At 34.1% G+C, this 26,979-nt stretch overlaps 1 protein-coding gene across 2 annotated transcripts in view; it reads right to left on the bottom strand.

The window, feature by feature from the left end:
- The window catches only part of Cirl (Calcium-independent receptor for alpha-latrotoxin), a 1,849,656-nt gene that overhangs the window by 1,246,452 nt on the left and 576,225 nt on the right, over positions 1-26,979 (bottom strand). The window lies entirely within an intron of this gene.

Raw genomic sequence — 26,979 nt, 5'->3', positions numbered from 1 at the left:
GAAAGAAAGAAAGAAAGAAAGAAAGAAAGAAAGAAAGAAAGAAAGAAAGAAAGAGAGGAACTCCAGTATAGTGGTGACTGCTACTGTATCCATAACATAACATACATCTTTCAGCCCGTGAAGATTAAATATAATACATTTAATGGTCTCTTTTGAGATTTCTAAATTCGTTGTAGGTAATACGGTAAACTTTGTGGTTTCCAGTGCAATAATCTCATTTAGGCAACCACCATTTTTATTAGTTACATTATTTTAATTGAGTAACAATTAAATTGGGTGCACTTTTCTCAGAAGTTATAAAACATACAAATGTACAAAAAATAGGTCATATGTAACGTAACTTTATGTATACAACCGGTTAAATAAATTTAAATTTCCACAGAGTGGTTGGCAAAAAAAAAAATGTATTGATAACATTTTTGCATTAAGAATTACTACAAATTATTTTTTACTTTTGCTGAAGGTAGAAACAAACTTAATTTTTTTAACCTACTGTGTAAAATACCATCACATTGATATTTTATATTAATTTGAGCCTTCTGGGTATAATATATTCTGAGAGAAGTGCGCCAATATCACAAAAAAAAAAATAAAGTGCAGAAAAATGGTGTCAAAGTTTCCATATCTTTCAATGTTAAATTCCTCAATTTGGAGTGCACTTTTCTCAGAAATTATAAAAGATACAAATGTAGAAAAACTAGGGCACATGTAAATTACCTTCAAGTACACAACCGGTTAAATGAATATAAAATTCCACTAAGCGGCTGACAAAAAAAAAAAAAAACATTGATAACATTTTTTGCATTAAGAATTACTACAATACATCATCTCTGTATTCCTCATCTTCCACTGTTACTACCTCTCGTCACTGGAACCCTCTGACGCCTGAAGTCAAGGGCTGCCGAACATTGAAATCTTTCAAATCCAAGTTAGAAAATTACCTTATGACGAGTTGCCAAACTAACTTACTATTATGACAAGTGTTGTATTGCATGTTTCCACGTATTCACATCTTTTTATGTTCTAATGACATTAAACTTATTTTGTCTTTTTGTTTTCATATTTCCCGATAAATGGTATATCTATAATGTGATAACTTAAGCTGTATATAATCATAATTTTCCTTAATGTGTATAATCATAATTTTCCTTCATGTGTGTACCTAAAAATATTGTATTCATTGTATGCTTTGTACTTCACTATTTTATTACTATTGTTATTATTATTATTATTACTATTATTAATTATTATTATTATTGTTATTATTATTATTATCAATAATTGTCTTATTTTTATACTTTGTCTCATTTATTTTGACCTGCTGTTCACATCTTATTACGCTTTTTCCTTTCTTTTTATATGTTATATATTATGTCTGATTTCTACTTACTTCTTGTTTACATTACATTATTATTATTATTATTATCTTATTCAGTTTTATGTGTAAAATTGTAGTGTTTTTTGTAAAGCAGTTTTACTCCTGGTTGAGTGTTAGAGAAGGCCGTATGGCCTTAACTCTACCAGGTTAAATAAATCATTATTATTATTATTATTATTATTATTATTATTATTATTATTATTATTATTATTATTATTATTATTACAATATTTTTGCTGAGGAGAGGGCTAAATACTGACAATAATTAGAAGAATTAAAATAATATTATCATTTTACACATATTAAACTACAGAAAAACGATCAGAAATAAAATTTCATTTTTTTGTCAAAATTCGGTGTACAGACTCCCCTTAATATGTATAAAGCATTATTTGGGATTTAATTGTGTATACTGCTTTAGTATAAGTTGAACAAATACATATTTTGTTTTATTCATAATTTCATTGTAAAATGAAAGCTCTTCATCATATTCCGCTACTTATTTATTTCTGTTAGAGTTCAATTTATGTTACATGGTTTGAAAGCTGTTTCCAAATTCTAAAATTTATAATTATATATAGAGTAATTGCAACCGCCTAAATATTATGCCCTGAAATGTCACTGATATCAGGTTAATACAGAAATTAATTACAGTTCCCAGAATTTCGTGTAATATCATACTCTACATTACGTACTTGCATTTAAACTTGTATTCTAACTCGATTTACAAATTACCAAAGTAAATAATTCAAATTACACGTTACAAGAAATATCATTTTTCTTTCCCTTGTGTGGGATGTCAATATCGAATCAGGCCGCAACTGGAGTGACGGTGAAATACTGGAGAAGTTAATAATTTCAAATCCAATGGGACTTACAAGAAAAAGCCATTTCATGATTTAGGTCGCGATACAAACTCACGCAACAATTGATTGCCTATCGATCTCTTATCTAATACACAGGCACTGCTAATTTGGTTTTCTCGCTCGAACGTGTAACTGATTGTTGAAAACGGTTTACTGTTCCATCAGAGATACTTATCACATCTAAGCAATCAACTGGACTGCAATACACGAAGAACGATAGTATAATTATCCTGTATTTACACTGTGGAAAGTAGCTGAGAAAGCAACTTAATACAATAAACCTGCTTACTTTAGCATTTGACGGAATTGAGGTAAATGATGTAGTAAAAACACTAAAAGAAACGGGAGTTAAACTTAATATCATAATAGTTATTAACCTCGACACTTACCTGGGGACGTTTTTGATTCCACACTATATTTTATTGTTAATATCTACATCTACATACCCCGAAACGTTGCAGTAACCTACATACGATATCCTGGGTTATTTTGGAATCCTTTACCATTCACTTTTTTCCACATTCGTTGCTTGGCATCGTGGATGGCCCCAGCTATAGAACACCCTCTTTATTTTGTAGTTAGATTTATTTTTCATTTAATCTTTTCTTATTTTTGACATGTGTTGGAACATATAAACCTATTGTTTTATTGCTCCAAATTGAAATATACTCAATGCCATTGTTACTTATAACGTCATTTTTGGAACAAATATTCATGTTGAATCTTTCGTACATCTACATATGCCGAACACATAACTAATGCTAACCACACATACAATAACATAAATACAGACATGGAAATCCTACACATACAACCCAAAAACCAAAAACTCAACACACTAGAACAATATGAAATATACAGACACGCTAAAACACACCCTAATCAAATTCTCAACACAAAGATCAATTTAAGAACACACACACTATTTGACACAACTCTTCATCACACGAACGCACCCACACAACAGGCAGCGAAGTTGAGATAGCGCCGAGATCTAGTAGGCTCTGAGGATGGTGACAAGTAACACCGATACAGCTGTAAGCCACACATGCTTACATAATTAACACGAGTAAGATCGCCAATTAATCAATTATTTACAAATATTCAATTAGAAGCAGAGAGCTGATAAAGTAGAACACAATTTCATTCATCATTAATAATTTTGTAAGGCTCGAAGTGGGATATAGTTTTGAACAAGTGCTACAGATTATTACCAACAGTTTTTCGTTCAATCTTATTCATTAACTTAATTAAACAACTATTTCATTATTGATTATTCTTTCAGTAACTCATTAACTTAAGTATCACTGAACAACAAGAATTTTGCTCCGACTTAAAACAAAACAATGTGTCCCTTATGGTTTGATGTGTGCTAAATACGAAAATGCATCTCTTTTCTTCGTATCACGTAAGGTTTTTAAAATACGCTATGATTTCACATTTCGAAAGCGCTCCCGAGGAGGTATCTGGTGTAGGTTGAGGGTTGTAAACCAAAACAAACGCTAATACATTTTATGAGTTTATGACTTATTTCCGGTTTATTATGGTTGTTGGAATATTCTTTTGTACTTATAATAAATAAACAGTTATTGGTCCCTTCTATTCAGTAAATTTCATAACAGTTCAAAGTGAGGTATATGCAATGAACAGACAAGGGTATGGGTTTCAGTATTAAAAGAAATGTTTACCAGTTTAAGTGAAGGCAAATTAAAAAATGGCATTTTCATCGGTACACAAATTCACAAAGTTAGGCTGGCTCTTTCTTTGACAAAAAAAAATTTCCAATACAGAAAAAATGGCATGGCGCACTTTCAAAGATGTTTTCTCAAATTTTCTTGGAAATTCTAGGGCAGACAACTGTAACGAACTTGTGGAAACCATGGTAAGTGTATATGGGAAAATGGTGTGTAATGTGTCTCTCAAAATACATTTTTATAATCTCATTTGAATTTCTCTCTTTCTAATCTTGGATAGGTAAGCGACGAGCATGGGGAAAGATTTCATCAAGAAATATCTGAAATGGGAAGGCGATATAAAGGAAGATCATTATCCAGCGTGCTTGCAGACTATTGTTAGTTCCTTTTAAAAGACAATTCCGGGTCTAGTTATAAACAGAAGTCATTCAGAAAACTCGTTTAAGTCTTAAGTTCAAATTCCGAGATTTTTCTCATTATACGCATGAAATATTTTTATTGTAATCGTGTTTTAAACTACTTAACATAATTTTTGTGTTCAGTACACATTTTTTCAAGTAATATGAGGCATTTAGAATCCCTACTGTGTTGTAATTTTTTTCAGTAGTGGTGGAGAATTAAAAAAGAAAGAAGATTATTCATCACTTTCCCCGGAAAATGGTACGTGATGGGGCAATTTGGATTTTAAATTCAGATTTAGGGCACACATATTAGTAATATTCATCTATTTTTATTTCGGAGCAAGACAAAAAGTAAAAATTTGTTTTTCAGTGATTCATTCATTCATTTATTCACCAAGCAATTCTTTTATTTATCCACTCATTCTCCAATTATTTAATTCATTCAGTAATAAATTAATTAATGTGTTCACTAAATGATTGGCTAAAAGATTAATTCTTGCATTCAAAAGTCAATCATATAGGCCTATAAGTTCAGTCCATTTATTTATTTGTTTATTTATTTAATTGTTTATTTATTTATTTATTTATCTATTTAATTAATTTATTAATTTATTAATTCGCTCATTTAATAAGTGGTTTATGAATTTATGAACTTTCTTCACTCAGATTTGCGCACGGTTTTCTTTCCATTGATTGAAGTCAGGTAAAGCTCCCCCTCATCGTGGGCGTTTTCTCCGCGAACTCCGTTTATGCTGCTTTTTAACATGAGTTCGATGCTTCCAATTGTAAATGAATAGAGAGAAAATACACAAGGACTAATTTAGAATTCCAATTAGAAAATGAGGTTCTCATTGGCTTGATAAGCATTCTACATTCTCCACAAGTCCCACAGGAAATGTGGGTGTCTCTTCCAGTTACTGACACAAATTAAAGGAATGCGCGTTTAAGCCATAAAATGTCGGGCCATTATTGAGTATATGGTTTTGTCTCTTCTTGTTCAGTTTACGACACCACAGTCTTTAGTTAGGGATACGAAAACCGGAGGACGAATGTGGCCTTATTCTGCAGATACGGGAATCCATCAGTCTTACACTGTGTCTCATGTCTCTGTATCAAAGTAATGTTCACACATAGCTCTTACAGGCAGTTCTTGGCAAGTCACTGTCCGAATGTTTAATGGCCATATCAGCAATCTCTAAATTAACGTTCGGTGATGTCAAAGATAGTTTCTGTCGTCCTCACTGAGCAATACTCAAAATCATACCAGGAAGACAAAGTTGATCTTACGGAAAAAAGAATTATTTATTTCTTCCTTCCTTTAATTTTTTATTTCATTTCCTTAATTTCTTCTCTTCAGTTTCTTAAGTTCTTCATTATAATTTTTCGTTTCTTCTTCTCATTTCCTCAGTTTCTTCATATCATTTCCTTCGTTTCTTGCTTCCATTTCCTTATTCCTTCCTTCCATTTCTTTCATTTCTTCTTGCCATTTCATTAGTTTCCTACTTCTATTTTCTTCCTTTCATTTCTTTCGTTTCTTTCATTTTCTTCGTCTCTTCCTTTCGTTCGTCTCTTCCTTCCATTTCCTTCATTTCTTCCTTCCATTTCCTTCATTTCTTCCTTCCATTTCCTTCACTTCTTCCTTTCATTTCCTACATTTCTTCCTTTCATTTCCTACATTTCTTCCTTTAATGTCCTTCATCTCTTCCTTCCATTTCCTTCATTGCTTCCGTTCTTTTCCTTCATTTCCTACATTTATTACTTTCATTTCCTTCATTGCTTCCGTTCTTTTCCTTCATTTCCTACATTTCTTCCTTTCATTTCCTTCATTGATTCCGTTCTTTTCCTTCATTTCTTCCCTTCATTTTATACATTTCCTATTTCATTTCCTTCATCTCTTCCTTCCATTTCCTTCACTGCTTCCGTTCTTTTCCTTCATTTCTTCCCTTCATTTCCTACATCTCTTCCTTCCATTTCCTTCATTGCTTCCGTTCTTTTCCTTCCTTTCTTTCCTTCATTTCCTACATTTCTTCCTTTCATTTCCTTCATCTCTTCCTTCCATTTCCTTCATTGCTTCCGTTCTTTTCCTTCCTTTCTTCCCTTCATTTCCTATATTTCTTCCTTTCATTTCCTTCATCTCTTCCTTCCATTTCCTTCATTGCTTCCGTTCTTTTCCTTCATTTCTTCCCTTCATTTCCTACATTTCTTCCTTTCATTTCCTTCATCTCTTCCTTCCATTTCCTTCATTGCTTCCGTTCTTTTCCTTCCTTTCTTCCCTTCATTCCTACATTTCTTCCTTTCATTTCCTTCATCTCTTCCTTCCATTTCCTTCATTGCTTCCGTTCTTTTCCTTAATTTCTTCCCTTCATTTCCTACATTTCTTCCTTTCATTTCCTTCATCTCTTCCTTCCATTTCCTTCAGTACTTCCGTTCTTTTCCTTAATTTCTTCCCTTCATTTCCTACATTTCTTCCTTTCATTTCCTTCATCTCTTCCTTCCATTTCCTTCATTGCTTCCGTTCTTTTCCTTCCTTTCTTCCCTTCATTTCCTATATTTCTTCCTTTCATTTCCTTCATCTCTTCCTTCCATTTCCTTCATTGCTTCCGTTCTTTTCCTTCATTTCTTCCCTTCATTTCCTACATTTCTTCCTTTCATTTCCTTCATCTCTTCCTTCCATTTCCTTCATTGCTTCCGTTCTTTTCCTTCCTTTCTTCCCTTCATTCCTACATTTCTTCCTTTCATTTCCTTCATCTCTTCCTTCCATTTCCTTCATTGCTTCCGTTCTTTTCCTTAATTTCTTCCCTTCATTTCCTACATTTCTTCCTTTCATTTCCTTCATCTCTTCCTTCCATTTCCTTCAGTGCTTCCGTTCTTTTCCTTAATTTCTTCCCTTCATTTCCTACATTTCTTCCTTTCATTTCCTTCATCTCTTCCTTTCATTTCCTTCATTGTTACCGTTCTTTTCCTTCATTTCTTCCTTTCATTTTATACATTTCTTCCTTTCATTTCCTTCATCTCTTCCATTTCCTTCATTGCTTCCGTTCATTTCTTCCCTTCATTTCCTACATTTTTTCCTTTCATTTCCTTCATCTCTTCCTTCCATTTCCTTCATTGTTACCGTTCTCTTCCTTCATTTCTTCATTTCCCTTCCTTCATCTCTTCCTTTTATTTTCTTCATCTCTTCCTTCCATTTCCTTCATTGCTTCCGTGCTTTTCCTTCATTTCTTCCTTCCATTTCCGTCATTGCTTCCGTTCTTTTCCTTAATTTCTTCCTTCCATTTCCTTCATTTCTTCTTTCCATTTCCTTCATTTCTTCCTTCCATTTCCTTCATTTCTTCTTTCCATTTCCTTCATTTCTTCCTTCCATTTCCTTAATTTCTTCCTTCCATTTCCTTCATTTCTTCTTTCCATTTCCTTCATTTCTTCCTTCCATTTCCTTCATTTCTTCCTTCCATTTCCTTCATTTCTTCTTTCCATTTCCTGCGTTTCTTCCTGCGATTTCCTTAATTTCTTCCTTTCATTTTCCGCATTTCTTCCTTTAATATCCTTTATTTCTTATTTTCATTTCCTTTTATTTTCTTCATTACATCCTTTCTTTCTTTCTTAATTTCTTTTTTTATTTCCTTAATTTCTTCCTTCCATTTCCTCTCGCTTCGTCCTCATTCATTCATTCATTCATTCATTCATTCATTCATTCATTCATTCATTCATTCATTCATTCATTCATTCATTCATTCATTCATTCATTTATTTAGCCTACCGTATTTTCCTCTATTGCATGAGGTCGGGTTTGATTATCTTGACCCTAACAGTGACTTTTAACAAACCTTTCGCTTTAAATTTAGTGAATTTTGAATTCAAACTATATAAATTAATAGAATTCACTCTCAGCAAGCAATATGTGTGTATAACTCAATTATGAACAAAATGGTCTTCAGGGGGTTTGGAATCTAGATTATTCATATGATCAATCATGAACATCCAAATAAATCAATATAAATTAGCTAAAATAAATACAGTAGGTAGATACAAAAGCCAAACATTAATAAACCAACAATTATACTGTACATATAATATTGAAATATAAATACGAAAACATGGTAAAATAAATAAAGAAATGAATTAGACAAACATTACAACAAGAGAACGAAAGGAGAGCAATGCCAAGAAACAGACAAATGAAGTGAAGAAGAGTGGCATGAATAAGCGACCTAACAAGAAACGAATGAACAATTTATTAAACCAACGGACTAAGGAACACACCGACGAATAAAAGAACACACTAAAGAATGAAGGAACACACAAAATAATGGAGGAAATAGCCCAAGACTGAAGAAAAAACGAAAGAAACAAAATAATGAATGCAACAAAGAATAAAGGAACACACCGATGGGTGATAGAACAAATCACAGAATGAGGGAACACAAACCAAGAGTGCAAGGAATGGGAGAATACAACAAAGAATGAATGCACCATAGAATGAAAGAACGAACCAAATAATGAACAAAAGAAAGAATAAAGGAATACACCAAAGAATGAAATAACAAACCAGAGAATGAGGGAACATTTCAAAAAATGAAGAAAGACACCAAAGGCAGAAACATACCAAGAATGGAGGGACAAACCAAAGAGTAGAAGAACATATCAAAGACTAAAAGTAAATATAAAACATTAAGAAACACACCAAAGAATGAAGAGACACAAAAAGAATGTAAGTATAAACCAAAGAATGAAGAGACACACCAAATAATGAAGTGACACATCAAAGAATATAGGAACAAATCAGAGAATGAGGAAACACACAAAGAATGCAGGAGACATCATAGAATGAAGGGAACACGCCAAAGAATGAAAGAACATACCAAAGAACGAAGAAACAAATCAAAGAATGAAGGAACACAACAAAGAATGAAAGAACATACCAAAGAATGAAGAAACAAACCAAAGAATGAAGGAACACAACAAAGAATGAAAGAACATACCAAAGAATGAAGAAACAAATCAAAGAATGAAGGAACACAACAAAGAATGAAAGAACATACCAAAGAATGAAGAAACAAACCAAAGAATGAACACAACAAAGAATGAAAGAACATACCAAAGAATGAACAAACAAAAATTTGGATCAACAAAGAGTGAAGAAACACATCAAAGAGTGAAGAAACACAGAAAAGAATGAAGAAACATAAGCAAAGGATGAAGAAACAAACCAATGAATCAAGGAACAAACAAAAAATAAAGGAAAATGAATCGCGAACGAACTAACAAATGAAATAAACGAACAAAGGAGAGAAAACATTTACGAATCTAGAATAAAGAAAGAAATGAAAACTGAATTAGTAACAGGTAAACGAATGAAGCATTAAATCTACATAGCTGTGGAAATGCTAACGAATGAAGGAATTGCGAATAAAGAAACAGACGAAAGAAAGAAAGAATAAATGAACAAGCTAAGGAACGAATGAACAAACAAAAGAACGAATGAACAGAAAAAAGAACGAATGAACAGAAAAAAGAACGACTGGATAAACAAAAGAACGAATGGACAGACAAAAGAACGAATGGACAAACAAAAGAACGTATGAACAAACAAAAGAAGGAATGAACAGACAAAAGAACGAATGAACAAACAAAAGAACGAATGAACAAACAAAAGAAGGAATGAACAGACAAAAGAACGAATGAACAAACAAAAGAAGGAATGAACAGACAAAAGAAGGCATGAACAGACAAAAGAACGAATGAACAAACAAAAGAAGGAATGAACAGACAAAAGAACGAATGAACAAACAAAAGAACGAATGAACAAACAAAAGAAGGAATGAACAGACAAAAGAACGAATGAACAAACAAAAGAAGGAATGAACAGACAAAAGAAGGCATGAACAGACAAAAGAACGAATGGACAAACAAAAGAACGAATGAACAAACAAAAGAAGGAATGAACAGACACAAGAACGAATGAACAAACAAAAGAACGAATGGACAAACAAAAGACCGAATTAACGGAGAAAAGAACGAATGGACAAACAAAAGAACGACTTAACGGAAAAAAGAAATTATCGAAAAAAAAGATTTAATAGACGAAAAATAATCAACAAAAAACGAATGAACGATAAAATAACGAATGAACTAACAAACGAAAAAATAATTAAAATGAACAAAGAAACTAACGAATGAACAAGCAAACGAACGAATAAACGAACAATCTAAAGAATGGACGAATAAACGAGCGAATAAATGATTAAATGGGGGTATAAGCGAACAAGCGGGCCATTCAGTAATGGAAGACACAGAAATCAAAGAAAATACAGAACAATTTTACAAAAGAAAACCATAATATGAAATCATTAATAATTGCTTGAAATAATAATTAAAATAGAATAAACATGAAACAAACTATTAGAGGAATAAAGAAACTGAACAGTAGCGGAAAGAACAAATATATACAATTGTACTGTCAATGAAGTGAAAGTTAACGTATAGAAATATAAATAATTAAATAAAACGAATGAGGTGCGTGATTTTCCCATTGCAGGGATTTCAGCGTTGTTACGTAGCCATAATGAGTATACAATAGAGTCGATCCAGAAATAAATCTTAACAAGTTTCCTGTTGCTACTAATTAATTTATTCTCTAATGGGAATGTGCACTGCTGCGGGTATATGTTTGGAATATTCAAATCGATATCAGAGTGTTGCAAATTACCTTCAAATAATCAATACTTCTTTATTCATTCATGGGGAATGGACGTGAGAACATTTTCAGCTCTCAAGTGGGCGTTTTAGAAATTCAATCCACGACAATTAATTTTATAAATAAAGGGGTCACGATTGATTGAGATTAAATTATTTATAATCAATTAGACTTACTTCTTCAAGTTTACTCTAAGAGTAGTAGAATGCAAGCAGAATTATGCAGAGAAGAGATGTCATTCATTCTAGAGATAATTCATTGCATTGGGTATGAAAGAATGGAAAAGTATAACAACTATCGATTTTATGTCTAATTAGGGATACCAGAGAAAAATAAATTATTTGACGTCTATTGTCTGATATCAGATGAAAATGAACAATATAATAACAAATGCAGAACACGATTAAGAAACTTAGAGAATTGATATGTTTATTATAACCTATTAAATGGAGTAATATTCAGCGTAATGTTCTAAAATGTTTGTACTTTTAAATTTCATTTTATACCTTTGGTAAAATGAAAAATGTAAATAATTAATCGCGTGTGTTTAGAAACAAACATTTGGACCGCATTCTGCAGAAAGGAACCAACCCACAAATAAATTTAATGTTTCAATAATGAAATAACTCCAAGGATCCATATTTTGAACAAAGATACGTCCAATAATACGCTTTTGGTTAAACCAGGGCCGGGCATGAGAGCGGCTCCATTTAGCCGGCCAGAGCTGCTCTCGCTCCGCAAGGCAAGCCAGAGCAGAACGCTCACGCAGTGGCGGACTCGCATTACAGCTACCTTCCCTTCCTTCATTAATATAACAAGAGCCACGGTTGTTCTAGTCATTCAGTCTGTCAGTACATAATAGTTTATAAGGATATTACATCAATCCTTTGTATATTACAGAATTTATAACACTCTTATTAATTTAATGAAATAAACTTCACTCTATGCACACACACACAAAATTCATTAGGCTTATTTACATAACACATACGCACCTACTGCAATCTCCTCACCACGGTTCTACGAGACAGGCGTATGGCTTCCACTTCCCCTACTTGCTGTGGACAGAGTTCATCTGCCAATATAATTAAACATCGCTTGATGAAGTTACCTTCGTTGAATATTTACAATTCCTTTGCAATTTCGTGGCAAATTTTGTAGCTAATTCTCATACCCGGTTCACTAAGTGCATTATTGTCATCCTGTTAATATATAATATAATATAATATAATATAATATAATATAATATAATATAATATAATATAATATAATATAATATAATATAATATAATATAATATAATATAATATAATAATATTTTATATAAAATACGATGATATGATATATGATATGATACGATATAAACTATGATATGACCATAAATTAATACAACTTAAAAAAAATGTTTCTCAGGTACATTATATTAGAGTATCTATTCGATATTTATATTGCATTATAAGTTATTATAGTACATTTAATAATATATAATTTTAAATTATACAAATATTATGATATATCATAGTATAGTATATTACAGTTCATGATACATAATATTATATATGATATATCATAATACTTGTATAATTTAAAATTATATATTACTAAATGTGTAATAACTTACAATGCGATGTAAATATCAAATAGATACTCTAGTATAATGTACCTGAGAAACATTTTCTTTAAGTTGTATTAATTTATGACGTTCATTACCAACATATTTGTCATATTCAGTAGCATGTTGTAAAGAATAATGTCGTTGGATATTGAAATTCTTAATCAGTTGGAGTGTTTTATGCCAAATTAAACACTTTGCTAATCCACTACTCTCTACCAAAAAGAACTCCTCCTCCCATGATACATTAAAAGCATTGGGAGTAGTGGGCCGCTTTAATATAATATGAGCGGAAGCTCCGTCTTCAAAGTTCGCCACCATACTGCAGAGTCACTACTGCACCGACACGGAATGACGTACAGTATGCATACGTCACAGCGCTCGCAAGACCCGCTCTTTAAAGCACACAGCGCTCATTTCTCAGAATCACGTAATGTGCCCAGCCCTGAGTTAAACCAACAAGTATATAGTTACATTTATTTGTGAATTTATTACTCACGTCTAACTTTGAAGTGCATTTTTCTCAGTTTAGGTGTCATATGGGTTGGCTCCTTTCTGCTAAATGGGGTCCATTTATGGTCCCCATTGATCCAAAGTAATGTCTCGCTCCGTGGCGTTGTGGTCTAAGGCATTCTAAGGCATTGTGCCTAGGACTCACGTTACAGAATGCGGGCTGGTTCGGTTCCTCATGGGGAAGAAATTTTCTCATGAAATTTCGGCCAGTGTATGGGACCGGTGTCCACCAAGCCTCGTGATGCACTTGGGGAGCTACGATAGGTAGCGAAATCCGGTTGCGAATGCCAGCTATAACGGCTGGGGGGATCATCGCGCTAACCACATGATACATCAATTCTGGTTGGATGATCGTCCACCTCTGTTTCGGCATGTGGGCGTGAGGCCAGCAGCCAGCTGGTCAGTTTAGGCCCTTCACGGGCTGTAGCGCCACAGATTATTATTATTATTATTATTATTATTATTATTATTATTATTATTATTATTATTATTATTATTATTGAACCAAAGCGACCAAACAGGCATCTATGCATAATTTATTGCTTTTAAATATATTTAAATATGGATAGGCATTTTGTAATATGGAATTTGTTGCAGTGGCAATAAGTTTTATTTTTGATAATGAACAGAATTTTTTTAAATGAAAATTGCGAACGTGGGGAATAGTCGTGCTTGAAGCTAAAAGTGGGAAATAATAAATTGGTATGAGAAAATTCTGTAGGGGAGAGTCGTGTAGTATCGGACATCGGGTAGTATCGGACAGTGCGTTTCTTTCATCTACCACCATATGGTAGTACCTGAATGACATGGTTACGTTTCTCTATGCGACATCACAGAAACGTAACCATGTCAATCAGGTACTATCATCGTGTGGTAGATGAAAGAAACTCACTGTCCGATATTACTCGATGTCCGATACTACCGGACTCTCCCCTATATTTCATGGACAAATTGCAGCAGAGATGGGTGTAAGAAGGATTTGTGTGACGAAAACAATAAAAAGTTTGATTATGCAAGTGCAGTGGCTGGTCCAGAGCAATCATTGTTCATGAAGACAGACTTATCTACATATTATCAAAAGTGAATCGAAAATCGTCTCTCCCAGCGGTAAGAGGATTTTCAAGATTCCAATGATGAAAGTGTGCCATCAGTGACCATTTCTCGCCGACTAAAAGATCACGGATTCTTTTCTTACGTATTCCTTAAAAAACACAAGTGGAGTATTATAAACTAATGCAGAAGCAAGAGAAACTGGTACATGGAACATTGGTGAAATTTTGTTTTCAGCAACGAATCACATATTCAACTTAAATCCAATCGAAAAACTTTTGAATGTTTTCGTGTAGCAAACCGGCAACCAAAGACAGTGGTATAAGATGGAGATGGCTAGACACACAACTCTCTTCCTGTAAACGACGTCGGGGATGCCTAGGGCGAGTAATGATGTTTCAGTTAAGTCTGATATATTAATTTGATAGCATTTGGGAACTCTTTGGCCTATATCCGACGACGTTTGGCCTACATACGGCGATGAAGCTCCGTCAGCACATGTTCACTGATCTATCTCCCAAAAGGGAAGAGTACAATAAAGATTTTAAGTCGCAGTGCGGAACTACTTAAACCGTTCTGTACGATAGATAAATAATAAATACTGGATTGTGGGAATGTGGCACAAATAGTCCTCATAAGAGCAGGAGAGTTAAAACAAACTGTACAGCAGTTTCAGGGCTTCACATTCGTATGTGGGGAGGAACTCTAAATGTAGCACCATATCCTTTTTTTATGTATCATCAATTCCCATTACACCTTCCCCCAAGCAATTCAGTGCAATATTACAATAAACAATCGTATGTATTGATCCCGTGTAACAATACACACGGCACTTTGGTGACACACGACTGCTGCGTGTGGTGATATTTGCCTAATGGACGTAAAACGCTGTATATTCCGCATTGAATAAGACTGCGTAGGCCTACATTACGCTAGCTCCACGTTTGTAAATTACACTGTTATTAAATACATAAAACTACGCTTTTCGTAGTTGACACATTATGTAATACCCATTTCTTGCCGCACTCAACTAGATAAAGCTGAATACTTAATGTGAAGAGGCGTAAAAAAGAAATAGAGGGGATAGCTGGTTTCCTGTGTGGTCTGGAAAAACACTCAACTGGATACTAAATGCTACTATTTCAGCAACAAAGGAATGTGTTGTCCACGTGAAGAAATCTCTATTAAGAACACTGTAACGTACAAAGCATAATCAAATGAAACCCGTCTCACGTGGTCTACTGTTCTTGTGTTATGTGGCAAAACAGTCGCTCTGCGTAGAGAAATCGAGGGCAGTTTTGGTTCTATACACAGGAAGTGTGCTTGTTAACATGGCTAATGTTATTCCAAATTCTATCCAAAGCTGACCAGGGATAATTCAAATTTTGACAGAAAAAGGTTCTGGTCCACTCAACTTACAACCCCGACTTGTTATCAAGTAACTTTCAATTGTACGGAACCTTAAAGAAAGCTCAAAAGTTATCATATTCCGGACTGTGGTAAAGTCAAGGCCGCACTATTCAGCCAAAGTGTTTTTAGACAGTATCCGAAGTCTCCCCACATAACGGGAAGCTTGCGTGATGGCATATGCAGACTTCTTACTTATCACATTCATATATCCACCCGAGAGCATCCGATAATTTCCCATACAATGTGACGCCAGTGTGAACACCTATAGAGACTTCTTTTTGGTTATTTAAGGTATTCATAATCCTTTTTATTAAAAAAACTTAAATTATTGAGCAATCTTTTTCAAACGTTTACTGATTCATTGATGGATCATATTAAGTGTTCTGTAGGGGAAAATTAAAAAATATATATATGTATTTGGGGAGCAGCACAAAAATTATTTTACAAAATAAATTTACACTTTTTCAAAAAATTCTAACTTCTTAATCAATTATTTTAAACTGATTTTATTTCAATCAGAACATTCCTAAATATGTGTTGAATGTTTGGAATCTCAGAAAGTTGTGAAATATACGTTTTGAAAGTATTTTTTTTTTAGCGAGGATGAATTTTTTTCAATATTTTTTATTTATCTCACAAAACTTTTGGTGTGAATTTTTCTAAATTTTCCTTAATTCAGAACACAGAGCATTTAATTTCCTTTAATTTTATATATGACACAGTTATTTAAGATTCTATTTAATGGGTGTTGTTATTTTCGGAAATTAAACAAATGCATAAAAATCAATAAATGAGGGAGCGAGAAACAAACTTTGAATACATAAAGAACATTGTTATCTAGTGGAAGAAATAGTAACTTTATAATGTCAGAAATATTTTTTACAAACAAATAGCGCCAAATTTAGCTTATTTGTCACAGAAAAAACCTGAAAATGAGTCACGCACTTGTAGACAGTAACTTCCGGTTGAAAGAATGACTGCTTCCTGTTAGAAAAATGCTAATAATGGGCAAGTGAATCAATATATATATGCAGGCTATATACATTTTTAAAGTAGAAATTACAGGAATCACAAAATACCAAAATAAAAAAAAACAAAATTTTGACCAAAACAGTCATTTAAAGGTCATGAATACCTTAATGACTCTATATCAACTAGTAGGTTATTTAGTGCGATGGGATTGGTGATAATGAGATGGTATTTGGCGAGATGAGGCCTAGGATTCGCCATAGATTAACATTATATTTACGATTGGGAAAAACCTCGGAAAAACTAATGTTTTTTTTTTAAATATTGCATTGAATTGCTTGGGGGAAGGTGTAATGGGAATTGATGATAGCTACATTACCTGACTGAGCTACGCCGCTGGCTATGCGAATCTTGAGAAAATATTTCAAATCAGGAATCCGCCCCTGAGCACGAGTTCTACTCTTTCAGGGGCGAGGTAAAATTTTTCTGTTAACATTACATTTTATGTTACGATTATTAGCAAATAAATAAATAAATAAATAAATAAATAAATAAATAAATAAATAAATAAATAAATAAATAAATAAATAAATAAATAAATAAATAAATAAGTAAATAAGTAAATAATTAAATAAGTAAGTAAATAAATAAATAAATAAATAAGTAAATAAATAAATAAATAAATAAATAAATAAGTAAATAATTAAATAAGTAAATAAATAAATAATTAAATAAGTAAATAACTATCTTGGTATTTGATATAACAAATAAGTACTCTGAGAATTTCCTTACAGGACAGACAGGAGTCGAACCTCGATCCCCTCAATGGTAGGTGTTATCTAACTGGTGCGAATCTAGGATATAAATAAATACAATCCTAAGCAAAGGAAATATTCGCTCGGTCACCCGCTAAATCAGACGCTCACTTACTCACTCACTCACCCACGCATCCACATGCTATTTCACTAAATCACTAGCTCACTCTCGCCCATCCACTAACTCACCCACCTACCCATTCGCTCGCTCACCACTAAATCAATCTCTCTCCTTCACTCACTCATTCACCGACCCACTCACATTTGTGTTAGGGTTGTTCTTACCCCCGGCCCTGATCTTTTCCTAATGAGCAAAAGATTGCAACACTGTAAGATACCACTGACTCCTAATGCAATAGCTAAATTTGCACACCCCCGTTCCAAAGACATTCAAAATAATAGCTGAAAGAGTAGTTGAATAGTAATTAACTTTATGAAGCAGAGAAGGCGAAGCATTTTCAGTGATAACTGCCATGTCTTCAATGTAAATCATTTGCTGAAGTTCCGATGGAATCAACATATCTTTATAAGCTGAATATAACTACATAGCAAATGCATATTTTTATATACGTAAGCTTGTTACACACCTTATACTTTGCAAGTATTCGTTTTTTGACATCAATTTCCAAATAACCGTATTTTTTCCGTGCATGTTTGCATGTTTTAGTCTTTTCTGGGAGTAAATTTATGCATAATGTATACTTTAAAGATTTTACATTTAATAGCACATATTTTGACTTTACATTGCATATTGTGACCTTTTTACCTGGCTCTAGTACATATATATTATGTTAACTTGCATAATACTGCCTTTTGTAAATGTTGTTTCATACGATCTAGTATTTTTTTAAGTACGAAATTTTACTACGCTTTATCAACGTCTTAGATTATTTAGCGTCTGAATGAGATGAAGGTGATAATGCCGAAAGTTACCCAGAATTTGCTCATATTGGGTTGAGGGAAAACCCCGGAAAAAACTCAACCAGGTAGGTTAAGTTTCCCCGACCGGGAATCGAACCCGGGCCACCTGGTATCGCGGCCAGACGCTCTAACCGTTAAGGCTAGTCCACAATAAATCAGGAACGGAAACGACAACGGGAACGAGAACGGAAATATTGTTAAAATAAATGTATTTAAATGTGAGCATTCACAATTAACTACTGCGAATGCTCACATTTAAATACATTTATTTTAACATTATTTCCGTTCTCTTTCTCGTTGTCGTTTCAGTTCCAGGTTTATTGTGAACCAGTCTTTACGCCATAGGTGTGGACAGTATCTAGTATTTTCACGTTATTTTTCTAATGGGGAGGGGATAGAAGAAAACTACCTGTAATATAGTCTTGTGGTATTCTATCTGAAACTAGTCTGGACTTTCCACTAAATGCCCCTTTCTTATACTAGAATTTCCAACCCTTAACTCTGGTTCGTTACAAGCCGCAGGTCTAAATATTGAAAGAAAGGAAGCAGCAAGCCTGCAAATTGCAATTTAGTATACTTTTGTGTCGAATTTTGAAATGTTACTATAGCTCCAGTTAGAACTGCAAAAAGAGATGTGTTAAAATGGATTGAGGGAAAGGAGTTTTTAAAGATGGACAGTGATGTAGTTTATTGTGATTTTTTAAATAAATACGTTAGTACTTGTGTATTTTGGGGTGCGTGAAAGTGACGCGATTAAGGCATAACACTGCAAAGTCGGGCGGTCGCGGGTTCGATTCCTGATAGGGTCATGGTTATGTGGAAATGCAAAAAAAACTTACAATTCGACCTCACTTTGTGCCAAATTTCTTCGCTTTAGTATGCACTTGTGACTTCTTGTGACGTAGAAAGATCCTTTTCTGCGTTCAAAAATGTGCTGTCAGATAAACGCATGGAGAAATTAATTGCAGTTGTTTAAACAAATAAAAACGTCGCATAATAGAGAACTCATTTTTCATGGTGCGTACTTTTACTGCTTTTTTGCTTCATTGTGCATTTGTTTTAGAGGAGAAAAATTGTTACCATAACAGATAAATTCTGTAGGAAAAAAATAATATTTAGGAAGGTTCATTGTGCACAGACGTAAGGGCTGTAATTATAACCATATAATCCGTTCGTGTGATTTTTTGCAGTAAACCATTATTGTTCATTTTTCAGACGTACAATAAAGAAATGGACCAATACTGCAAATATTGTTAAATAAAATGGAAATTTACCACTAAGTTCTATTAATGAGATTGAAAGTTGCTGTTCGTTTTATGTACTGTAAACAACGGTCCACCCCTGCATTATAACAGAGCATCTGTTTTGTATCGGTATGTCTGTATCCGCTTGAGCTGTACTGTGTATTTGTAAACTCCCTCCTCCTCATCCAGCAACGTTGCCAAACGCCTAATATTGTAAACTTTAATAATTCGTTAAACATTGCAATTATAAAAAAATTGTGAGGACGTTTTTTCTTCCTTATAACATCAATAATTATCAGTTAAAACAATGGCACTTATACCCTTTACACGTGTATGATCTCTGTCATTTTTAACGTTTAATTCAGTAAAATCCGAGTTCTATTTTTAAGTGAATTTGAGCAAGCTTGCCGAAATCTAAATTTCGAACCCATAATTCAAGAGTTCCATTTCTTAAATCGAATGCGCAATGCTCTCGTTCACAATCAGTACAGAAATTTCAACTTAAATTGATTTGTGAAAAATTAAGAAGGCTTAATTATCGAACTAAACTACAATTTGAATAAGGATAGTAGAAGCGGAACTGGCACAGAAGCATCGTGATCAACGGAATGTCTAAATTTTTAAGAGGTTCCTACTTACAGGCTGCGTGCAGTAGTCACGCGAGTACAAGATTGGACTCCACCTCAAACTTGACGACATATTTGAAATGTTCCCTCAAGCTCGATTTATTCTCAGTTTCCAAAGTACCATTTTCTCAGAAGCTTTGGAAAGAAAATGTGTTTATTTTTTAATAATTTCAAGGGAAAAATTGTTCCGGGGTCGGGTATCGATCCCGGGACCTCTGGTTGAACGTACCAGCGCTCTACCACTGAGCTACCCGGGAACTCCACCCGACACCGTCTCAACTTTTCCCTTTATATCCACACAACTCGCGTGGGCTGACGAAACGCCAGAGACCCACAACGAGTGCACACAATCTCTGTGTGACTTGGAATTGTGGTTTTCTGTTAACGTACACAGTAACGTATATATTATGCAACTCTAGTCTTTCAGGTGAAGCTCCCTGTAAAGCAGATTTGAATAATTTCAAGGGAAAAATTGTTCCGGGACCGGGTATCGATCCCGGGACCTCTGGTTGAACGTACCAGCGCTCTACCACTGAGCTACCCGGGAACTCCACCCGACACCGTCTCAACATTTCCCTTTATATCCACACAACTCGCGTGGGCTGACGAAACGCCAGAGACCCACAACGAGTGCACACAATCTCTGTGTGACTTGGAATTGTGGTTTTCTGTTAACGTACACAGTAACGTATATATTATGCAAATCTAGTCTTTCAGGTGAAGCTCCCTGTAAAGCAGATTTGAATAATTGTTTATTTTTGCATGCCAACTGAGATAGATAGCACTTCAGTAATACCACATTCTAGTATATACTGTCACGAAGCTCAATATGTAATAAATATGCATCCATAGATAGTTGCTAACCACTAGGATCGCTACTATCGCCTCATTACAGACAATGTGAAATAGTACCTGCATAGTCTATTGTTCCTAGCAACCTCATGAACTCCAGCTTCGTGACAGTATATACTAGACTGTGCTATTACTATGAAACAGTGAGTTGAACTTCATTTCTCTCCTTAAATGAAGGTACACATTTACCTAGAAAACAAGCAAGCAACGGATAGGACACTGTAACATTTATCGACCGACTAATACCTCAATGCACGAGTTGCTAGATATTACTTTGCCGATCTTTTTAAAATGCATAGGCCAGTGTCTCTCGAACAAAGGTCAGCAGAATTCTGACGTGTTTGTGGAGTAGCTTTACAGGTCGTAGCGTAAACTTATTATTTAACAAACCAACTAATTTATTTGAACATTAGCTAGGATATTTTATTTGCTATTAAGAAAGATAAGTGTCCACAAGTTGGTAATCGCTGGCATTATTTAAATTGTTTAAAATTATTGTAAATTGCAATTATTTTAAGTTGTAAGCTTGTTTCTCAGAATCTGAGTTTATACAGTTAGATTTCTGACAAATCTTTAAAAATATATTTCTGCACATTTCATAAGTGTAATGTTTCACAATGCAGAAATAATTTATAAATGTGTCCATATTATTTTTAAAGCTAGCACATCATCTACAATTCTCAATAAGTGTAAAGCTTAACAGTGAAATAAATAAATAAATAAATAAATAAATAAATAAATAAATAAATAAATAAATAAAAATAAATAAATAAATAAATAAATAAATAAATAAAATAAATAAATAAACGATTCAAAGAAAAAACCAACGAATAGACCAAAGAACGAACAAACAAAAACAAAGTTGATAAGTAAATAAATAAATGAATAAATAAGTAAATAAATAATTAAATACATAAGCAAATAAGCAAGTAATTAGTTAACTGAATAAAAACAAACAAATAAAATATTTATTGCATTCATTTCATGAACAATTGGACACCATTACGAGTTGTGATGTTATTTAGCACCAGTTTTAGTGACTCAGATGATGCTGAATTTCATCAATGACGACTTAATATTTTCGAGCCAGGAACTAACAACACATACATTTCACTACATGAATATAATGAATTGTTTCAAATCAATCTTGATACAATGGAAACACTCCTACAATACAAAGGGTATCGTACTTGATATCTAAAAAGGCCTGCCTCTTTCCTCATTATTTCTGTCAAAATTATTTCTCATTAGTAACCTAGAAAGGAGCCATGCTGAACGATTATAAATCAGTTGAATTTGATTGTACCTATGGTCATTTAAATCGTAAGCCAATCAACACATTAGTATAATCGACCAATCATATGATGGAGTCGCCAACAGAGAAATCTGGAGACATTTTCTAATGCCTCTTGGCGATATTTCATATTTTCTATAGCAGAAATGTAGTGTAGCTGGTTCATACTATAATATATTTTAGAATAAAATGTTAAAACATCCGGTGATATCGTAAAAATATGCCAGCTTCAGCTCTGTTTCTCAGAGATTAATCGTAATCTGTCGTCGACGACATAATGCATAATCGCATTTCTTAATTTCTTTTGCTCATTTTTTACAGCTTGTCAAAATTTACAAATTGGGAATAATGCATTGTGTAAGAAATGTTAAAAATATGTATTTTCTTACTTGTGTTTTCGTAAATTGTTAATTTGTAATTTGTTAACATAGTGAAACCACAGTCTAGTATTTACAGTCACGAAGCATGAGTTTATGAGGGTACTAGGAACAATAGACTCTGCAGGTACTATTTCGCATTGCCTGTAATGAGGCGATAGTAGCGATCCTAGTGGTTAGCAACTATCTATGGATGCATATTTACTACGCATTGAGCTTCGAGACTGTATATACTAGACTTTGGTAAAACGGTCCCCAGTTCGACTCGACAGATAGCTTGCTCCCTCAAGCCTGAAATTCCAAAACATTGTCGACAACACTTGAAGATTGTTGAGAATTAATCCGGAAGTTTCATCATCATCATCATCATCATCATCATCATCATCATCATCATCATCATCATCATCATCATCTTTTCAAGTATTTTAACATGTCATCTGTTAATGAAGAATGGATAGAACAGAACGGCACCGGGACTCGAACCCGGGTTTTCAGCTCTACGTGTTGACGCATTATCCACTAAGGCATACCGGATTCCAGTTCCAGATCCGATGCCGGATTGAATCCCCTCAGTTTAAGTTCTACCTCTCAGTTTTCCCTTTGGTGGTGTACCATGCCAAGTAACGAAATGCTACGCGAGCGGTTCACATCCGTGCGGCAAATGCGTTAAACCGGAAAAAAGAAATATTTGAAAATCTGGTATCAGACTAATGTATGCTTATTTTCTGTTTCATATAGTATCTTTTATAATCACCCTCTGAATTTTTCATTGGTTTCCTTTAATTCTGCTTCCAACAATGTGTATTTTCTTAGAATTAGAACAGCTGTAGATCCTTAAAAATCGTTAATCGCACCTATGTTCAGATGAAATACTTTACTCAAAATGACTTACACAACTGATTCCAAAAGCGCGGGCCATACTTCCTGAACGACTCTGTATAATAATTTACAATAATCAATAGCAATGCATTTTCCAAGATTTCAGATGAAGTACTCTAAAAATGATTTAGTTCTTGGAAAATATTATCTACGATATGCCTAATTTTCATGAATAACTGTAGTATAGGCCTAAAGTTGATATTGTGTAAATAAATGTTACACTTTTCTTGATAAAGAAAAGAACCCTTGTATGTGGTGTATCCATTAAAGTAAAACTTGGAGAATTACAATAAAATCGATAATACGTCAACAACCAGGGATGCCAAGTGTAGCTCACTTTCTCCAGTTCATACATTATTCAAATTGTCGACAGCACCATACTTCCCAAAACTAAAGTTTATGTTTTCGGAATCTAGTTTTAATTACTTCACAATTTTCGTTTTAATATTTATCGTTAATAACGCCATGATATAATAGTGAAGCACTGACTTGTGTGACAGGATTAAAAGTTAACTATTTCTTTATAATTACTCTGTAAAATCTTTTAATTTCTCATATTTTCAAGAAAGGAAAAATAAAACACCAGCAATCAAATTAAACTGTCCAATATACTCTTCCTCGAAGAAAAGAAGGGGCCGAATTGTGGTGGAGGAAAGTCTATGTTCTAAAGAGCGATTCACATAATAACATTATTCCTCAGTATTTTGGAATGGCAACTGCCTGCAGTGAGACAAAAGCCTAGATAAATGCTCGTCCTTCCACCTCGTCTCGGTGGTTTATACGGTTTGTATTTAAATGTACAGTAGATATTATTATTTAAAATCAATTACTTAATGCTTGTTAAAACATTTTAAATTCCATCGTACTTTAAAAAGTTACCCCATTTAAAATAACACTGCAAGATTTAAATAATAATAATTCTTATTGAAACATATTGTTGAAATAAACATTTTCTGGATTTCATTTACTGTTGGAGAGGGAATAAAAATAAAAGCAAAAGAAATCATCTATGTTCGTTTCATTTCCTTTGTTATAAACAAACTCAAACAGTGAGTTTCATTAACTACCTACATCGTTTCGAAACTCACAAAAGAGAATTAGATTCACATTTTATAAGAATACATTTTTATAATATTTATCTATCATTTACAACATATTAACCTTTCTCTTGCAGTTTTTCAAGTAAGTTTACGGAACGAATTCCAACAACAAACCAAATGGAGCGAATTTAAATAGCTCAAGTACATGCTATCTTGTGTGATTGTGCTATGAGTCTCTGATCATGCCCAGTAGCTTGTACCTGGGATTTTGAATATTCCAACGGAATAATATTTCTTTTCATAGAATTATGAAGTAAAATGTTCAGACGCGGCGCGACGCAAAATTTTGTCAGTAGTGGCAAAAAACCGGACGAAAACAGTAACCAGCTGCGTGGCTGTTGTTCAACTGCACAGGTGGTTTCGGGTCGAAGGAATATGCACCGACGCTCTGGAGTGAACAAGGCTCTTAAATCAGCTACAAGGGTCGGTCCGGTTTTTTTTGCCACTACTGAACATAAGCTTAATATTGTAAATAGTGTTTGATCACAGTAGGTTTACACTCTTTGTTATATTGTAGGCCTAAATTGTAAAAATAGCGTATTCTAGTGTACATAGTGTAAATAATTTAAATTGTAAATATTAGTGTCATTGTTAAAGTGATCCATGTTCTGTTTTCCTCACTTGACGAAACAAGAGTAGCTTGAGACATCACTCAAGTACTTTGCTTACTAGACGGACGAAAATCGCTAGCTTAAAAATTCCAGTAATACTTAATCTTGTGGCCTGGGACAAAATACAGTCCTCAGAAATGAGTTTACGTATTTGTGATAGGAGCCTAGTTTCTCACAATAATTGAAATAGTAATATGGTCTGTGTTTTGAACATTATGTACTCATTTACAAAACATGATGATAAAGGGAAACTAAGAGATGGAACTTAAACTGAGAGGATTCAATCCGGCATCGGAACTGAACTCCGGTGTGGACAAAGCGTCTGCACGTAAAGCTGAAAACCCGGGTTCCAGTCCCTGTTCCGGAGAGAATTTTTTTCCGCTCCACCCAGCCTACATGATATGAGCCGTTCAGAGCAGAAGTGGTGTAAGTCAAGAATGGGTAATGAGGGTTAAAGTAAACATTCTGTAAAATACAGCGCAAAGTAGCAATTAATATTCAATTTATTTAAACTATTAGTAGTCAGTGGATAGCAAGAAGGACATATTAATTGCTACTTTGCGCTGTATTTTACAGAATTTTCTCTTTAAACCTCATTACCCAATTTTGACTTACACCACTTTTCCTCTGAACGACTCATATGGTAATGCAGAATTCCTGCGCTGAAATATCATACGTATTTCGGTACATCACAATAATACGATAAACTTGAGAAACTGTGTTTTATTCTAATAACTATTAGGCTATAATTTATTCACGTCTGTAGTACTTACTTACTGGCTTTTAAGGAACCCGGGGGTTCATTGCCGCCCTCACATACGCCCGCCATTGGTCCCTAACCTGAGCAGGATTAATCCAGTCTCTAGCATCATATCCCACCTCTCTCAAATCCTTTTTAATATTATCTTCCCATCTACATCTCGGCCTCCGCAAAGGTCTTTTTCCCTCAGGCCTCCCAACTAACACTCTATATGCATTTCTGGATTCGCTCATACGTGCTACATGCCCTGCCCATCTCAAACGTCTGGATTTAATGTTCCTAATTATGTCAGGTGAAGAATACAATGCGTGCAGTTCTGTGTTATGTAACTTTCTCCATTCTCCTTTCTCCTCAATCGCGGTCAGCCATTGAGGGTGGTCCTCCAGCTTGGGGGTTGGGCGAAGGGCTAACAACTCATCACTGTAATAAAACAGCTTGTTACGAAACCTTCAAATAAACCTCGGAATGGGACTGATTCTCTGGCACGACCACAGCAAAGGAATAAGGTTTTGAGATGCACGTCTGTAGTGAATCATAAAATTAGTAAAATAATTTTACATCTGCTTTACAGGGAGCTACACCTGAAAGACTAGATTTGCATAATACATACGTCACTGTGTACGTTAACAGAAAACCACAATTCCAAGTCACACAGAGTTTGTGTGCACTCAATGTGGGTCTCTGGCGTTTCGTCAGCCCACGCGAGTTGTGTGGATATAAAGGGAAAAGTTGAGACGGTGTCGGGTGGAGTTCCCGGGTAGCTCAGTTGTGAGAGCGCTGGTACGTTCAACTAGAGGTCCCGGGATCGATACCCGGCCCCGGAACAATTTTTCCCTTGAAATTATTCAAATCTGCTTTACAGGGAGCTTCACCTGAAAGACCAGATTTGCATAATATATACGTCACTGTGTACG

This window comes from Periplaneta americana, chromosome 10 (genome assembly GCF_040183065.1).
Source record: "Periplaneta americana isolate PAMFEO1 chromosome 10, P.americana_PAMFEO1_priV1, whole genome shotgun sequence".
Classification (NCBI taxonomy): domain Eukaryota; kingdom Metazoa; phylum Arthropoda; class Insecta; order Blattodea; family Blattidae; genus Periplaneta; species Periplaneta americana.
The sequence above is the reverse complement of the archived record's forward strand: the minus strand, read 5'-3'. Positions and strand labels throughout refer to the sequence as shown.